General features: G+C 40.4%; 1 long non-coding RNA gene and 1 pseudogene across 2 annotated transcripts; one reads left to right on the plus strand and one right to left on the minus strand.

The window, feature by feature from the left end:
• The first annotated feature begins 286 nt into the window (after positions 1-286).
• LOC307196810 lies at positions 287-3,039 on the plus strand. Its single transcript, XR_013831229.1, has 4 exons — positions 287-448; positions 1,857-1,932; positions 2,612-2,736; positions 2,918-3,039. It is a non-coding gene; the product is annotated as an uncharacterized lncRNA (long non-coding RNA).
• Positions 3,040-5,934: 2,895 nt separating this feature from the next.
• Positions 5,935-15,610, minus strand: LOC307197256 (uncharacterized protein C2orf78-like; annotated as a pseudogene). Its single transcript has 3 exons — positions 15,525-15,610; positions 11,280-11,380; positions 5,935-8,412 (listed from the first exon to the last, which is right to left on the minus strand). The product of its transcript is annotated as an uncharacterized protein C2orf78-like (transcript).
• Between the last annotated feature and the right edge of the window lie 44 nt (positions 15,611-15,654).

Consider the following 15,654-nt stretch of genomic DNA (forward strand, 5'->3'; position numbering starts at 1 on the left):
AGAGCCACACAAGAAACTGGGAGAGTGGGACAACTTTCCATGTCCCATATGATTGGAATTCTGAAGGGTACACACACGAACTAATGGACGTGTGCTACCAGCCTCCGGCTAAGGAGGGAAATTGCAGGCATGAGAATCCTCTTTACTAATCAAGTGCGTTATTCCGCCTGCGTGATGATGTCATCTCGATGCGGGGTGACGCATGCGCAGTAAAAAAGTGGTCCGCGAGCTGCGTGGGCTTGTGCCTAGGCGCCTGTGGTTCTTGGCCTTGTGCTGGCACCGGGGGCGCCAGGTTGGCAACTTTGTTACTCCTGGCATTGGGTGGGCGGTATCTTGGGGGTGACGTGAGCCAGTGGCATCATACCCGCGGGCGTTGGGGTCAACATTGCGGCTTTCCCGGACGTTCGTTCGTCAGCATGAGGAAGGGTGGAAAGCACATCCCGGAAAGGTAATATGCCTTGGCCACTGGGCGTTGCTGGTGGAGTTCAGAGCCCCTGGGCCTGAGCTTCGTCTCTTGTGCTGTCGCCTGTCACAGTTGCCCCCGCGCGCTGCCCCGTCCGCGCTGTGCTAGGGGGTATTGGTCGTCTCGCGGCTCAGTTCACAGTAGCTGAAAGGGACAGTGTGTGATGTTCTGATTTCCCCTCATCGTTTTCAAAGGGAGGCTCTGGCCATAGCTCCTCGGGTAAAATGCAGAGGGACTGCTTTTTAAGATGGGACTGTCAGTGTTGGGGACACTCCTTAATTACCAGGATGGAATCCCCTTCAGTTCCTCAAGCTGTGTTGTTTTGGCACAGAAAACGTGCGTAATAGTTACTGGAACTAAGTTTGAGTGAAAAAACGCACCGGTAGCGCCGAATTTTCCATCGAAACAGTTGATTTGTGTTGTCTCTAGGAATTATAAAGGCCGTACTGTTGCTTCCTAACCAGTGTCATTTGAGAGATCTACCTCTGTACGTTCAAATGATTAATTTTGAGGCTGTGCTCATGTGTATAGTAAACCCTGAAATTCCCTAAGACCTTCCTTTCCTCCATCTCATACCCCATTAAGCCCGCTTCAGTTTATCTCCTGAATTTCTTCCGAATCTGTCACCTCTTCCTCAACATCCTAATACTGAACTTGCCTGTGTGCTGCAATTAGGTCCTAACTAGTGTCCATATATCTTGTTTCCTTCCAATCCATCCTGCACACAAGAGACCATAAAAGCAAGTTGGAACATTGCTCATAAACATCGCTCAAAAACATTCTTTTGAGAATAGAAAACAAACTGTTGGTCTTTAAGACTCTGTGTGGTCTAGAATCCTCTCTGATTCTCTAACCCCATCTTGTGCCACTATTGCCCTCACTTTCTATGCTTCAGATATACTGAATTAACCTTAGTTCTAACTCATCTTACAGAAGTCAGTTCAGATATTATTTTTCACTGTGATTCCTAGCATCAAGGAATTTTATTATTCAGGTTTTGTATAAGGACTAAAAGTAAATTATGAAGTGGAATAATTGAGTTTAAACTATTTCAGTCAACACGCATGTATTAATGATACCTTAGTAGTCCACACCAGGCTAGGTTCTATCAGGGATACAGAAGTTCTGGCCACCTCTGGTTTTAGATATCCCTTATTTGTTGAGACCGTTGCATTGTTTTGTTGCCTTTTATCTGTTTTCAAGATGGGAAAACAGGAACAAGGGAAGTATAGCTTATTACAAGGTGGGGTTGAATAAGTGGAGCAGCAAAGTGCAAAGCAGAAAGAAGAGGGACCTACTATAGAGGGATATGATTTCCATTTTCAAGGCGCATTCATCCTATGCAGGGAGACAGCCTAACGTAAAATTTGCCTAACAAAAAATATATTAACAGGCGGTAAGACTATCTCCCAGTTGAACAGTGGATGCCTGGGACTCGTTTCATTGCTTTCAAAGTTCCTTTAAAAAAGGTAAGCAAAAGTTAATACCGTATTCTTCCAGAAATCTGAATTCACCATATAGAGCCCTGACTCTCAACCCCATCGTACTCCATTTTCCCTTTATATAGCAAGTTATTTACTACCACTTTTGCTATCCAGAAATGGAATTCATAGATAAATACAACCTACTTTTGTACTTAATTTAAAAAAACAACAAAAACAATGGAATACCCTAACTATAAATAAAGAATATAGTAATTTATAAGAAAGTAATATGTATCTCTGTATGTAAATGCTTGGGGATGACTATACTAGAAATAAAGAAATAGTCAGTTACTTGTATCAGGAATGCAATAAACTATGGACTTTGATTGATACTAATGTGTCAGTGTTGGTTCATGAATTCTCACAAATGAAGCACACTGGTATGGCATGTTGATAATGGGGAAGGCTGTGTGGTTTGAAGGAGAGAGGGTATAAGTGGGAACTGTGTACTTTTAGCTCAGTTTTTCTGTGTATCTCAAACTGCTCTAAAACTAGTCTACTAATTTAAAAAGAAAAGTGTGTTGCTGGCACTTGGAATAACCAAACAGATCAATCGAACAGAGTACATAAATAAGCCAAATACATAAAAGATTATTTAGCAGTGAAAACCATCCTTGATATAGGTAGATATTCAAGAAGTATTTATTTATGTGTCTATTTACAGGCACTCTGCTTGGAGCTGGCAGTACAGCGGTAGGCAAAATTGATGTAGTCCCTGCCTTCTGGGAGTTTACAGTCTGGTTAGGAGACCAACGTGAAATAAAGAAACAGAGAAATAAATATATAGAGGTGAGCTTATTTTCTTCCGTCTAATCTCTCTGGAAGAAAGGATCGTAATACCGCTTGTAAACTCCAGAGGAAGAAACTTTACTTTGAATCTCATATGTTAGCATCACAGAGTTTGAATAAATGGATAATATAATAAAGGATTTTAAACGCATGTTCTTTCTTACTTTATTCTTTCTGACAGAGTTTTGAAAAGAATCTTGCTCCAGAAGAATGTATTTCCACCTTGGATTTTTTTTTAACAAACTCCAAGAACACAACGAAGAACTTGGGCTGATTATTGACTTAACATATACTCGCCGCTATTATAAGCTAGAGGTAAATGGAACCCGTAATTGAAAATGACCTTCTTTCTGATACTGTAATAATTCATAGTAGTTCAGTAATTATCATCTTATGCTAAGGTGAATCCTGACCTTCCTTCATGGGTTCAAAAAGGGAAGCTAGTCGTTTCCTTAAATACACATTTGTAATTGCTGTTTCAAAATGAGATTAAAGATATGAATTGCACTATTGTATTTGGCAGTAGGCTCTAGATATGCTTAAGAAGTGCTATAAGCTTCCATGTTCTATATTTTGAAAATGAAGTAAACTTTTAGTAAGAATAGTAGTAGCCTAAAAGGAAAGAAAGGTATGTCCATTATGTCTTTAGCACTTATTTTAAGCAGTTGCCTGAGCATGTTTAAGCATCGGGGTAAAAGACAATTGTTCTCTACGTTTTATGCTTTCTTTTCCTAATACCTTCTGATATAGTACAGAAACCCATATATTCTCTTGGCCCATGTAGGACATACCAGTGCATAAGAATTATCCTTCTTCTGACCTGTTCCATAGCTTTGGGAGACAGTAACACCTAATGTTTGTTAATATTTGTATAGCAGTTTGCCATTTATAAGGTTCTTTCATATCCATTGACTTAGTTAATCTTCACAAGAGTCCTTTGCTGTTGAAGTGGAAGTAGTACTGATACCTCCTACTGAATGCTTACTCTTCACTAAACTCAGAGGATAGACAACTACAATTACGAATTTTATGGACGATGAAACTGAGTCTCGGACAAGGAAGAATTGAAATTTCAACTCAGTTATTCCTCTTTTTTATTGTGGTTAAATATACATAAATCATATTTATTTTAACCATTTATAAATATGCAGTTCAGTGGCATTAAATACAGTCACCGTGTTGTGTAACTATCACCACTGTCTATAACCAAAACATTTTCATCATCCTCAACAAAAACTCTGTAACCATCAAAAAGAACAACCCCATTATCCCTCCCACCAGCCCTTAGAAACCTCTATTCTATTTTCTGTCTCTATGAATTTGCCTATTCTAGGTACCTCGTGTAAGTGGAATCTACAATATTTATCCTTCTATGTCCGGCTTATTTCACTAAACCTATTGTTTTCAAGGTTCATCCATGTTATAGCATGTAACAAAATACCATTCCTATTTTGGCTTAATAAATCCCACTGTGTGTATATACCATATTTTGTTATTCATCGGTTGATTGACACTTGGGTTGTTTCCACCTTGTAGCTATTGTGAATCTTGCTGCTATGATCATTGGTGTACAAATATTTGCTCAAATCCCTGCTTTCAGTTCTTTCAGATGGGCAGCGTAGGTAGTAGCAGAGTTGTTGAATCATACGGTAGCTCTACGTTTAATCTTTGAGAAACTGCCAAACTGTTTTCTACAGTGTCATCTTGATTTTAAACAATTATCACAAATTTTAAACATACACAAAAGTATACAAAATACTGTAAGTGTTCCTTGTATACCCATGAACTCATCCAGCTTTAATATTTACCAACTGATGGCTGTCATGTTTTATCTGTACCCCCACCTGTTTCACCCCATTCCATATTATCTTGAAGCAGCTCCGAGACAACATGTAATTACACCTATACATTTTTTAAAATTAATTATTTAGTTTATTTATTTTTTGGCTGTGTTGGATCTTCGTTTCTGTGAGAGGGCTTTCTCTAGTTGCGGCAAGCAGGGGCCAGTCTTCATCGCGGTACGTGGGCCTCTCACTATCGCGGCCTCTCTTGTTGTGGAGCACAGGCTCCAGACGTGCAGGCTCAGTAGTTGTGGCTCAGGGGCCTAGTTGCTCCACGGCATGTGGGATCTTCCCAGACCAGGTCTCGAACCTGTGTCCCCTGCATTGGCAGGCAGATTCTCAACCACTGCACCACCAGGGAAGCCCCAGCTATATATTTTTGGTATGTATATTTAAAATCTAGGACTTCTATTCCTTAATATCATTTTTTAATAGTAAATACCCAGTGACTGCTCAAATTTGCAGTTGTCTCCTAAATGTCATAAAAATTGTTTTTAAGAATTTTGAGTTAGATCCAAATAAGGTCCACACTTTGCCATTGATTGTTAGGTCTCTGAAGTCTTCTTTAATCTCTAGGCTCTCCCTCCATGTCTCTGTCACTTTTTTTTTTTCCTCCTTGACTTTTATTTTTAAACAAACCAGGTAATTTGTCCCATCTAGATTTTGATGATTATATTCACCTCTCTAAGTGAAGTGGCACATGAATACTGGCCTTGCCTGTCATTGCCAGGATTAACTGAATAGTTCATTAGTTGCCCTGGTGCTCAGGTGTTGAGTACATGGTGATTTACATACCAGGCCCTATTCGTGGGCCTCCTGATGCAGGAGTTCCCTTGGCTCTGCCCCTGTCGTCAGCTACCCCTAGGATAACTCTGAGCCCTAGCCACCTCTCTGGTAGATTTCCCAATCCCCCCACTATAATCACACCTGAATAAGGCAACTCAAACCTTTCAGAGGTGTGTCCTGAACCTCTTGTTTTCTTAAATACCTATCTGGTGGTTGTGAGACTTAAGGCCAGCCTCCCCAAGAGACCTTTTCTATTTCTCCTAGTAAACCTAGAGTCACCTTCTGTCATCTTCAACTCTACTCAGATTTGGTTCTTTCAACCCTGACCTCTGACCCTGCTTTTCACTTCTGCCATTTCATCCTCACTCCTGCTTCCTTTCATAAATCCATAAATCTCTTTTGGCCTTCCTAGCCCTGGGCCAAGTTCCTTCCTCTTTCCTCAGTTTTTACCCCTTCATTCTCCTATCCAACATTCAGTTCTTCCTTTCTCATGCAGACTTTGACTCCAACTCCATCAAAAACAAAACAAAAAAACACGCCACAGTTAGCAGCATCTCAAAATTCAAAAGGTTTATTACTCATCTATTAATTCTATTACATTTATTTATTCAGTTTTATTGTTTTAAAATATACCAATATAAATAAATTTATGCCTATCTTGTCTATACATGGAAGAACAGCTGGTCCCCAAGGTGGCACCAACAATCCTAGCAGCTCTTACTTTAAATATCCGTAGTAGTCAGCAATTTCCATTTCTTTTTCCCTCTCAATGAAAAATTGCAGTTTCCCCAAAGAGGTGTATTTGGCAGCATTCTCACCTTGTTGTTGGGCCCGCCTCTTCATGGCCTCCCGCTCTGGCCTCTGCTCTTTTTCGATGGGCTTTGACATTACTGCCTCAGGAACATTGCGTTCCCTCCATGGAACTGGTTGCTTGCTGAAGTCTTGGAGTAGAAATGGGGTTTGGAGCTTGGCTGGGGACTGGCGCTTAGTCACAGCAGGGGGAACAGGCTCTCGCTGGAGAGAGGTGCAAGATAAAGTTTTGTAGGGTGCAGGCCTAGGAGCAGCAGACTGAGGGACACTAGGCTGGGTACGGTCGGTCCAACCTGGTTACGTTGGGTTGGTCACAGTTGGCTGAGATGGTTTGGCAGGACCTGACAAAGAGGCAGGAGCTGGCTGGGAAGAACTGACTGCAGCAGGTTGAGCTGAGTTAGTAGAAGCAGGGTGGGCACGGTCAGCAACAGCAGGCTGATGTGAGGCCAGAGACTGTGGCCTCCAAGGAGCAGGTTGACCTTGGGGCTTGTCCCAGGCAGAAAAAGGCAGAGGTATCAACTTGACCTTCCCAGGAGGCAGCAACTCATACTGGGGTGGAGACGGACACTCTCTTTCAGCACTGCTGTCTGGTTTCTGAGCTTCGACTTGAGTTTTCTCAGGACCCTTACCCTCACGTGGGGTATTCCGCCATGGCTGGATAGCTGGGGGTGGCTGGGGGTCTTTAGGTTTGCTTGAATTTCCCAAGACCCAACAGGAGGAGAGCCCAGTTCTCTTATCATTCTTCTTCTCCAGTGCATGAAAAACCTTCACAGACTCCAGCATGCGCATGCCTATGGAGGTTCGAGGCTTTTTAAAGCTCTCTTGGATAAGCTCAGTTTGGTGTTGCTTTCGCTTCGTCTGGGGAATTGTTGGCTTCTCTTCTGCCTTGAATTTGTTCCCTGACTGCTTTTTCTCTTCAGCCTTCTTTCTTCCTCTGGTGCTTTTTGTCTTTTCCTGCCCATGGCTCGCTCGTTTTGCTGATCTTTCTGGATGCAGCTTTCTGAGGTTTGCCTTTAGAATCCTTGGCCGTGTTCACAGGAGCCCTGTCACTGACTGCAGCATTGCATAGAACCACTTCTCCCCCTAACAGGCACTCGATTCTTTGGCTGGATTTTGGCCTTGGGAGCACCACTGATAGGCTCAGAGGCTTTATGTTTGTTCTTCCTGGGTTGATCAGAGGGAACCTTTATGACACTTGTCTTTTCCTGCACCTGATTCACCTTAATGGCTCTGTTGCCTTTGGCTTTGATCACGTTGGGACCTTTTGATTGATCAAAATCTTTCAAAGAATTAAAGAGCTGGGGAAGGTGAATATCCTCTGCCAATGTAGTAATGTCTGCAAAACCACTGCTAGATTCCATCCCATTTTCAACTGTCCCTTGGTCCTCAAGACCCAGGCTGTTCTTTCCCAGATCAGTATTTTCAGAACCAGGCTTCTCCTCTTGGCTGAGGGGATCAGTGCAGGCCAGGAGCTGGTGAGTATCAGGGATTTCTTGAAAACTTGTTTCTGTGATGGGTTGAGCATACACAGGGTAGTAGATTCCAGAGGTGGAAGCTGGTGGTTGGATATTTGTGGGCTGAATCTCCCTTAGTACCATTACCAATTCTGGTTGCACAGAGGCCCTACTTCCTGTGTATGACACAGAGCCATAGGATTGCAGGCAGGAGCCACGTTCTCCATACAGTAAAGACCCCAATGTTCCTTGGTTATAGTAATATATTTGCCTTCCTTCCTGGTAGGGAAGTGACAGGCTGTGTCCCTGATTGGGAATTTGAGGTGGTGTTCCCTGAGCAAGTCTGGCAGAAAGTGATGGATATAGTGGGGCCATGTTATTGGGGCCTGCAGTTTTATCATACTGGGCTGCCATAAACATGGAGGAAGCAGCTGTGTGTGGGTCAGTGACTGCCAGAGTAAAGTCTCCGAGTGAAGAAGAATTCTTTTCAGTGCTTCCTGTGATGTCCCAGTCAAGAACACCTGGATAGGAAGCAGCTGAAGTGGAGATCTGGCTCTGGTCAGTGACTCCAGATAACATAGTTGTGCTAGACTGTTGGTGAAGGTAGGCACTACACATGAGTGTCCGGAAGGAGGTACCAGTAGCTGATGCCAAACTGACGGCAGGAGCAGAGACTCTGGAGAAGTTGCAGACACTTCCTGTTAGGGAAGTTGCATTCCTCACCACAGGAAGAGAGTGCTGCAGAGAATTTAGAGTTCCAAGTACAGGTGGATTTTGGAAATTTTCTGTAAGAACAAGAGGGTAATGAAAAAATCAGGGAGATTGATAAATTCTCACTATGTTTGAGGAACAGCATTATCTTAAGATTCTTGCTATCAGGACACCTCTAACGTCAATACTTACTGAGAAACCAAAAATCAGACCGTTATGATGGTTGTAAGGACTGAGCAGTTTTACACTCTTCTGTATTAACTGCCTGTGCTCCCATGTTGGGCACAGATGGGCAGAAGACCCAAGTGGTATGGTTCAGACATTGTTCTCTAGGCTGGAAGCAACCTTCTCCCTGCCCTATCTTTCCATTCAGCCTGCGCTAGTATTGACTTCTATGCTGTTTCCTAGACTGGAAGCATTTTAGAACTAGGAGGTCCTTAGAGAACTTCTATTTTCACAGTCTCATTTCATGAGGAAGGAAACTGAGGCTCAGAGAGGTCGGGTTGAATTGTTCAAATTCTCTCATTATGTTAGTATCCTTACCAGGTTTCAGAACCTAAGTATCCTGACTTCCTTGGCAGGACGCTACTCTGAGCATGATACTGCCAGAAAGCAGGAGAAATAGAACTTATACTATAGGCAGTTTTTTTGTCCATTAGAAAACAGTACAGCTATTACCATTGTAATCTTCAGTGTCTCACTTTGCTTGTGCAGTTCCCACGCTATTACCTAGAGTTCACATATAGCTCAGTCCACCTGGTAAATTTAAAGAGTCATTTTTACCCTCTTCAAGCCTGGTTTCTCATCCTACCTCAAAATGATTACCTGAAAGTGAATTTCTTAAGAAAGTGAATTTCTTTTCTTAAGAGAAAAGTTATCCGATTACTTCAGATTACTCATCTATAAAGTGGTTATAACACCACCACCAATAATAATAGCAGTAATAATTAATACATGAATAAACTGTTATATTGTATATGATTTATATGGAGGAAGATACAATAAGTTCTAGAAAGACAAAGAAAAATCATGAAAAACATATTACATAATGAAGACGAAATACATAGTTATGAAAACTGGGGTATGTGGCAAGTATCAAAGCATAATGAGTTTACTAACAAATGACCTTCTGTACCATACGTGCAATGTTATGAAAGTGAATTTTGTCCACTGTATTTTAGTGAATACTATTAACCAAAAAACACAATAGAAGGTGATTTTGAATGAATTCCTAGCCAATACATACAGACAGAGAAGCTATATCAGTAAAAATGCATAAAAAGCAACAAAATTCAATCAATGTGAAAGTATAGGTAGCCACAATATATGCAGACAAGTATTTCAATGAAAACTGGTACAAAGCAGACAGCAAAATAATAAGTGTAAAAGAATTTCATTATTGTGCTCATTCATATTTTTACCCAGCAAGTAACAGGTATTAAGCCTGGTAGAAATATATGTTTCAAAGAATAGAAATATATAATAAGCAGAAAGGAAGCTTAAAAAGTATCAAGAAGGTTTCTGTGTTTATCCTAGAACTTAGATTATAATCATCTTCAGCATCCAAGAAGATGACATCCCAAAACCTAAAAAATCCATCATCACTAGAGTCCAATTAAAAAAGATTTTTCAAATTTAAGAACATCGAAAGGACTCCGCAATATTGTTCTAGATAAATGTGGAATTTTTTTTTTTTTGCCACGCCGCGTGGCCCTGGCAGTGAAAGCACCGAGTCCTAACCACTAGACCCCCAGCGATTTCCCTCAATATGGAATTAGAAATGTGGGGCTTGACTTTTTCTTTTTCTTCTTAGGTAGCTAAGATGTAAAAATGAACGATGGCTGTTGATCAATGTGCTCTCTGTGTTAGGAAGGAAAGAACTGTAAAGATGAAAAGCAACCTTGCCTTAGAAGCTACATATCACACAAAGGAAATAGTCCTTCTGATTCAATTTCGAAGATATCATTTAAAATGTTTAATTGGTAAAACGTCTACATAGTTTAAACATTAGAAAGAATAAAACATTGAAAAGCAGACCCCTAGATAACCACTTTGGTTTCTTGTATATAGGAAGCATCATTTCTAGGACATATTTCTAAAATGTTTATATTGAAAGCTGTCAAGTGCCAGCTGTATTCAGAGAGGCAATAAAAGAAAAAAAACTGAGTATGACTTTTCTGGTAGGCTGCCTTTCCTGGTGATACCCTCTTCTGTCCTTACTTTCCTCTTAGTCTGTTAAAATAAGGATTTGCTACAATCAACTTTGTTTTGCCCTGCTCTGAGCAGAATTCACTCTATGCTGTTTCTGCTTTAATTTAAAATCTTTGGTTCCCATCAACATTCCATTGCAAACTACGTTTTTCTGGAGAGCTCCTCAATGCTTTCCCTCTTCATTCTTATATTGTTTCCTATCTCTTGGTTCCTGTTGGTCTGTGCTGATGAAAACAATCCTAAACTTCCTTACGTTTGTCTCTGTGCCTCCCTATATAGCCCAGTACTCTCCATCCTCTCTCCCTGTTTTCTCTTTTCAACTAGTCGAAATATTAGTGGAGGGAGACCAGTAGAGATGAAACATCTTGGTATATATTGCTAGTTTTCTATGTCACCTGGCTTTTCTGTGTTTCTGTTGAAACACTCTTGAGAAGTCCCTGCTTTCATTTTCTACATGGGTACCCTTTAAGGCTCAATATTAGAGAAGAAAGGGATCAGAGTGATCAACCAATGTAGTATCCTAACGTAACAGATAAGGAAAATATCAGGCTTTGTGAGACAGTCACTGATTTGTCCAAAGTCACACAGATAGTAAAATCAAACCTGAAATTAGTTCTCCAGACTTCTAGTGCAATACGTTCCCTCATTATTCCATGCTATTTTGAATCTACTAGTAAATTTAGGGGCAAAATAAATCTAATGAAAAACTTTTAAAAGTTTCTTTTCTTACCTGACATGGTCAGAGAAGAAGAGAAAACATCAACTGCAGATACAAGGGATGAGGAGGCAACACCAGAGGATGTCTTGAGTGGCTGCAGCTGAACAGCGCATCTGTCCAGTACAAAGGTCACTGGTTACTACTCACTGGTCACTTATATGATATAGGAGAATGATGTCACAAAGCAGGCAGTTTCAAGGTATGAGATAGCCAATAGGGAGGTCCGATCCCAAACAGGAAGGTGGGGTTGGGTGGACAGAGTGTAGGAGAGCTAAAACAACACCTAAATTTCTGAGCTCTGGGGAGGAAATCCTAGAAGACAGATTTACCTCCCCCAGGCTCTTACATTAGGGAAATCATTGCAACATTTCTTACAGACGTTCATTAATATAATTTACTAACAGTTACCTATATCCTACACAGTATTATATTTTATGTATCATATACTTAGAGCTATATATATCTTATTTAATTAATATCCTTAGGAAGGCAAGAGCCATCTAGTTTGAACTATTACAGTTGCTCTGAAATCATATCTGTCTAATTAGTGAACTTATAGCAGCTTTTAAGGAGCAAAAGTAAGGATTAAGAAGCTCTTTTTGTAACTTGGTTAAAGCGTAGGGTGAAGTTCGTTGAGTGTACCTTGTGGAGAGTGTTGTGGTCCAAGGCTCTTCTCTTTTAATTTCGTCTCCTTGACTCCTACCTTCCTTGGGCTGGGCCAGGCTGGGCCAGGTTGGACTTGCGACTTACATTTCTCTTCTGCTTTCTTTTTTTTTTTTTTCCATTATGGGCATTGTTTCTAGGACAAGCCTTGATCTTACCCTCATGGATGTTACTTCCTGTCAACTTCAAGCAGCAGGAGTCTTCTTTTCAGTGTTTGATGCTTCACAAAATAGACTCTGCCCGTTGGACACAAATACCAGAGAGCTAGGAGACAGAGCTGGTTGCAAACATTTCCTCTTGCAGCCTTTGGTTACAGTTGTTTTCCCCATAATTTGCTACCTCTAGTTCCTTGGGCCACACAGGTATCCTGCCATCCAGCTCTTTTATATGTGAGAGACATTCTGAATACTGTCCTTTTTCTTTGCACAGAAGTATATACAGTGTGGCAGTTACTGTAATCTCCTCCTCCCCCTTGCAAACAGCCACTCTAGAATCTTGGACCTCTAGGATTCTCTGTCTTGCATGCTTGGGTGCAAGGCCAAGCAAAATGAAGAGGAGAATAATTAGAGAAGGAAGAGGACATTCGTGGAGAACTGGGAGCAGATAAGGTGAAAGGGCACAGGAGAAAAGTGATTCATGTAGATTTTTTGGTTTCTGTGGGAAACAAGTTGACACACTTTGGCCTCATTTTGTATTACCAGAACAGATAGTCATAGATGTAAGTAGCTCGATAGTGCGGCAACTGCCATGAATTCTGTACACTAAAGGGAACAGTCTTACATATATTTCTCATTTTGTTTTATGTCATATTACCTTATTAATAGCATTCACTTGTATGTTTGTAGAATACAGATTATTTTAAACGCTCTGGTTTTGTCTACATGGTTATCTCCTTGTCATATTTTTAAGGACTGCAACATTGTAAGACATATTGCATGTTTTTCTCTTGACGATTGTTTATCTCGAAGCATCATGAACGAACATGACCTGTTGGATTTTGTGGAGAAACTTTAAAAAGGGTCTGTGAAAAAGGCATTGTGGCGAGTCGCATTATGCACCCAAGCGTAAGGAGCAGATATCTGCCATCAGCCCAGCTTGGCCTGGGTGACCTCTGTTTTAGTTCCCGTGGTTAGTGCTTTGCTCCCTAACCACTCTTGTGACTGTGATAATGTGAGTAAAGGCTGAGTTGCTAATGATTTATGTTTGAGGTAAGCTGGTTTGAGGGAGGAAATCTATGGATCTAAGTCATTTTCCTTGGTGGTAAGCTTTCAGGGAGGGGTGCAAAGATTGATCTTTCTGGCGACTTTTCTAGTACCAGGAAGATATCCCATAGATGGGACCTCCAAAGACACACATTTAATATTTAGGCCTGTTTTTATTATTATGAGATACGAGTTTTTTCACTGATGGGGATGATGCTTATCTGAGAAGAAATTGTGAAAGGCGTTGTAGTATAGAGATGTGGCTTAAGCTTTTAAGTGTTTTTCAAGGTTTTTCCCCTAAGCTTCCTACTTCAGATGGTCTACTTACATGATACTAGTATGTGATGTGAGCCTAACAACTTACTAAATACCTGAAAGCCAGATCAGTGTCTCTTTTCTCTATATTTCCATGGAAATCAAGGGACCCATAGCCACTGCAGGTTAGGGTGGGCGGTGTGAGATTGGGGGGAGTGTGGTAAGCCACATTTTGGGGTCAGTAAAATGTTTACATATTAAAATATTCAGTTCCAACATTCAATTCTATTTAGTCAGGCAAACCATTAGTTAGGCTTTTCCTGGTTCCGAGCCTATGTAACTTAGTTTCCCTCCCTGGTTCCAGCCATTTAACTTTAGCTTGCAGGCTCAGAATCATCTTAACCTCTAAAAGAATCTTACATGTAGGAGGAAGAAACTAAAGAGCTCTATTTCAACACTTAGGAACATAGGCCCTACCCTGACCGAAACCTTTATTCTTACAGTTAGGGTATTGTCTTGTCCCGTATACCCACTTCCTGCATTTTGAACCCATCAGGTTAACTGAGACATGTCTTGGTGTAAACATCCCCAGTTCGTCTACCCCTGAGGCTGTCCTTAATTCTTCCCATTGTCACATTTTGATTTAATTAAATACTGGAATCCCTCAAACCCTTGCATGGTACCTGAGGCCCTATGGGATACTGGTAGATTTTGTTAGTGTCAAATACTTAGCTGTCTGATTCTCCAAATATCCCTTGTTCCTATATTTTCCATCCCAGCATACTACATACCCATTAAGGCATTATTTCATCTCATGTTGGACCCACTCCCATCCAGAGGCCTACTCTTTGCTAGTTCCCATACTTTCTGGAAACCCCGTTATGGCCAGGTCTGGATTTTTTTGTGTTCCCACCCAAAGCCTGTATCTTTTAGCAAGCTGGAACTATAAGACCAACATAGATTTTCTAGTTTCTGATAGATTTATGTCACAATTTGTACATTGTCATATCTATAGATATTTGTATCATTTGTACTTTTTGGCCATTACATGCCTATTGGATATTTTTCATAAATTGCAAAAGAATATTTTATGACTTAGCACCAAATTGAATGTGCCTAATTGTAAGTTTGTGAACTAGGTTGTGCTAACTTGTATCTTTTCTTTATCCAAGTAGTAATTGACTACTATTGTCCCATTTGTAATTATGTGGAAGTTTTCAGAATTGTAAATAAATGCTTGTGGATTGAAACTTGGTTAGACTATGGACTGTCCCAGATACATTAAAGCCACTGAACTTTTTACTCATTCATTCATTCATTCAATAATTCTGACCTTCCTGACTCAGTTTACCCAGCTCAAATGGTTGTGAAGAAGATTACTAACAGTGTATGTCAGATACTTTCAGAAATTAGAAACTGAAAAGTAAAACTAACAAAAAACATAGGTTATTATAAATAACAATGGAATTTAGTATGCTATTATACCTTCGGACCTACTGTAGGACATGCTGTTCTTTGCTGTTCCACTTGTGGCAGGATTCATAGTTTTTCTAACAGGTACAGATCCCTATGCCTGATACTGTGAGGAAATGTTATACTTGAGCTCCACTCTTATCTCTCTCAGGCATATTTTGGTATTGTCTAAAATGTAAATCCATACTGTCAACCTCCAGCATGATACCAGGCACATAATAGAAACCCAATAAATGTTTCACTGTGAGTGGAGTATAAGTTGATAGAGTATTTTTGAAGGTTGATTAGGCAGATTAGATGGATTGAAAATCTTTCAATATTTTAAGTTTGCATCTCTTTCATTCCAGAATTTCTATGTCTAGAAATTTGTATATAGCTATACACATGTATAAAGAGGTTCACATTGCAGCCTATCTATAACAGAGGACAAAAACAAACAAACAAAACAAACAAACAAAATACCCCCAAACTGATAACAACTAAAAGTCCGTCAATATTGGACTGGCCATGTAAAGTATGTAATGTGACGCAGCTATTAAAGAGAATCGAATGGGTGTACGCAAAAATTGACTGGCAAAATCACTATCCAAGACAGATTGTAGACTATGTATAGTATGCTGCTCTTGTATAAAATACAGGATCTCCATTACGTAGAAATACTTACATACAAGATACAAGTGTGAACGTAAGCACTTCGGAAATATCTGAAAGAACCACACAAGATACTGGGAGAGTGGGACAACTTTCCATGTCCCATATGATTGGAGTTCTGAGGGGTGCACACACGAACTAAT

This window comes from Stenella coeruleoalba, assembly GCF_951394435.1.
Source record: "Stenella coeruleoalba genome assembly, chromosome: 14".
Classification (NCBI taxonomy): Eukaryota; Metazoa; Chordata; class Mammalia; order Artiodactyla; family Delphinidae; genus Stenella; species Stenella coeruleoalba.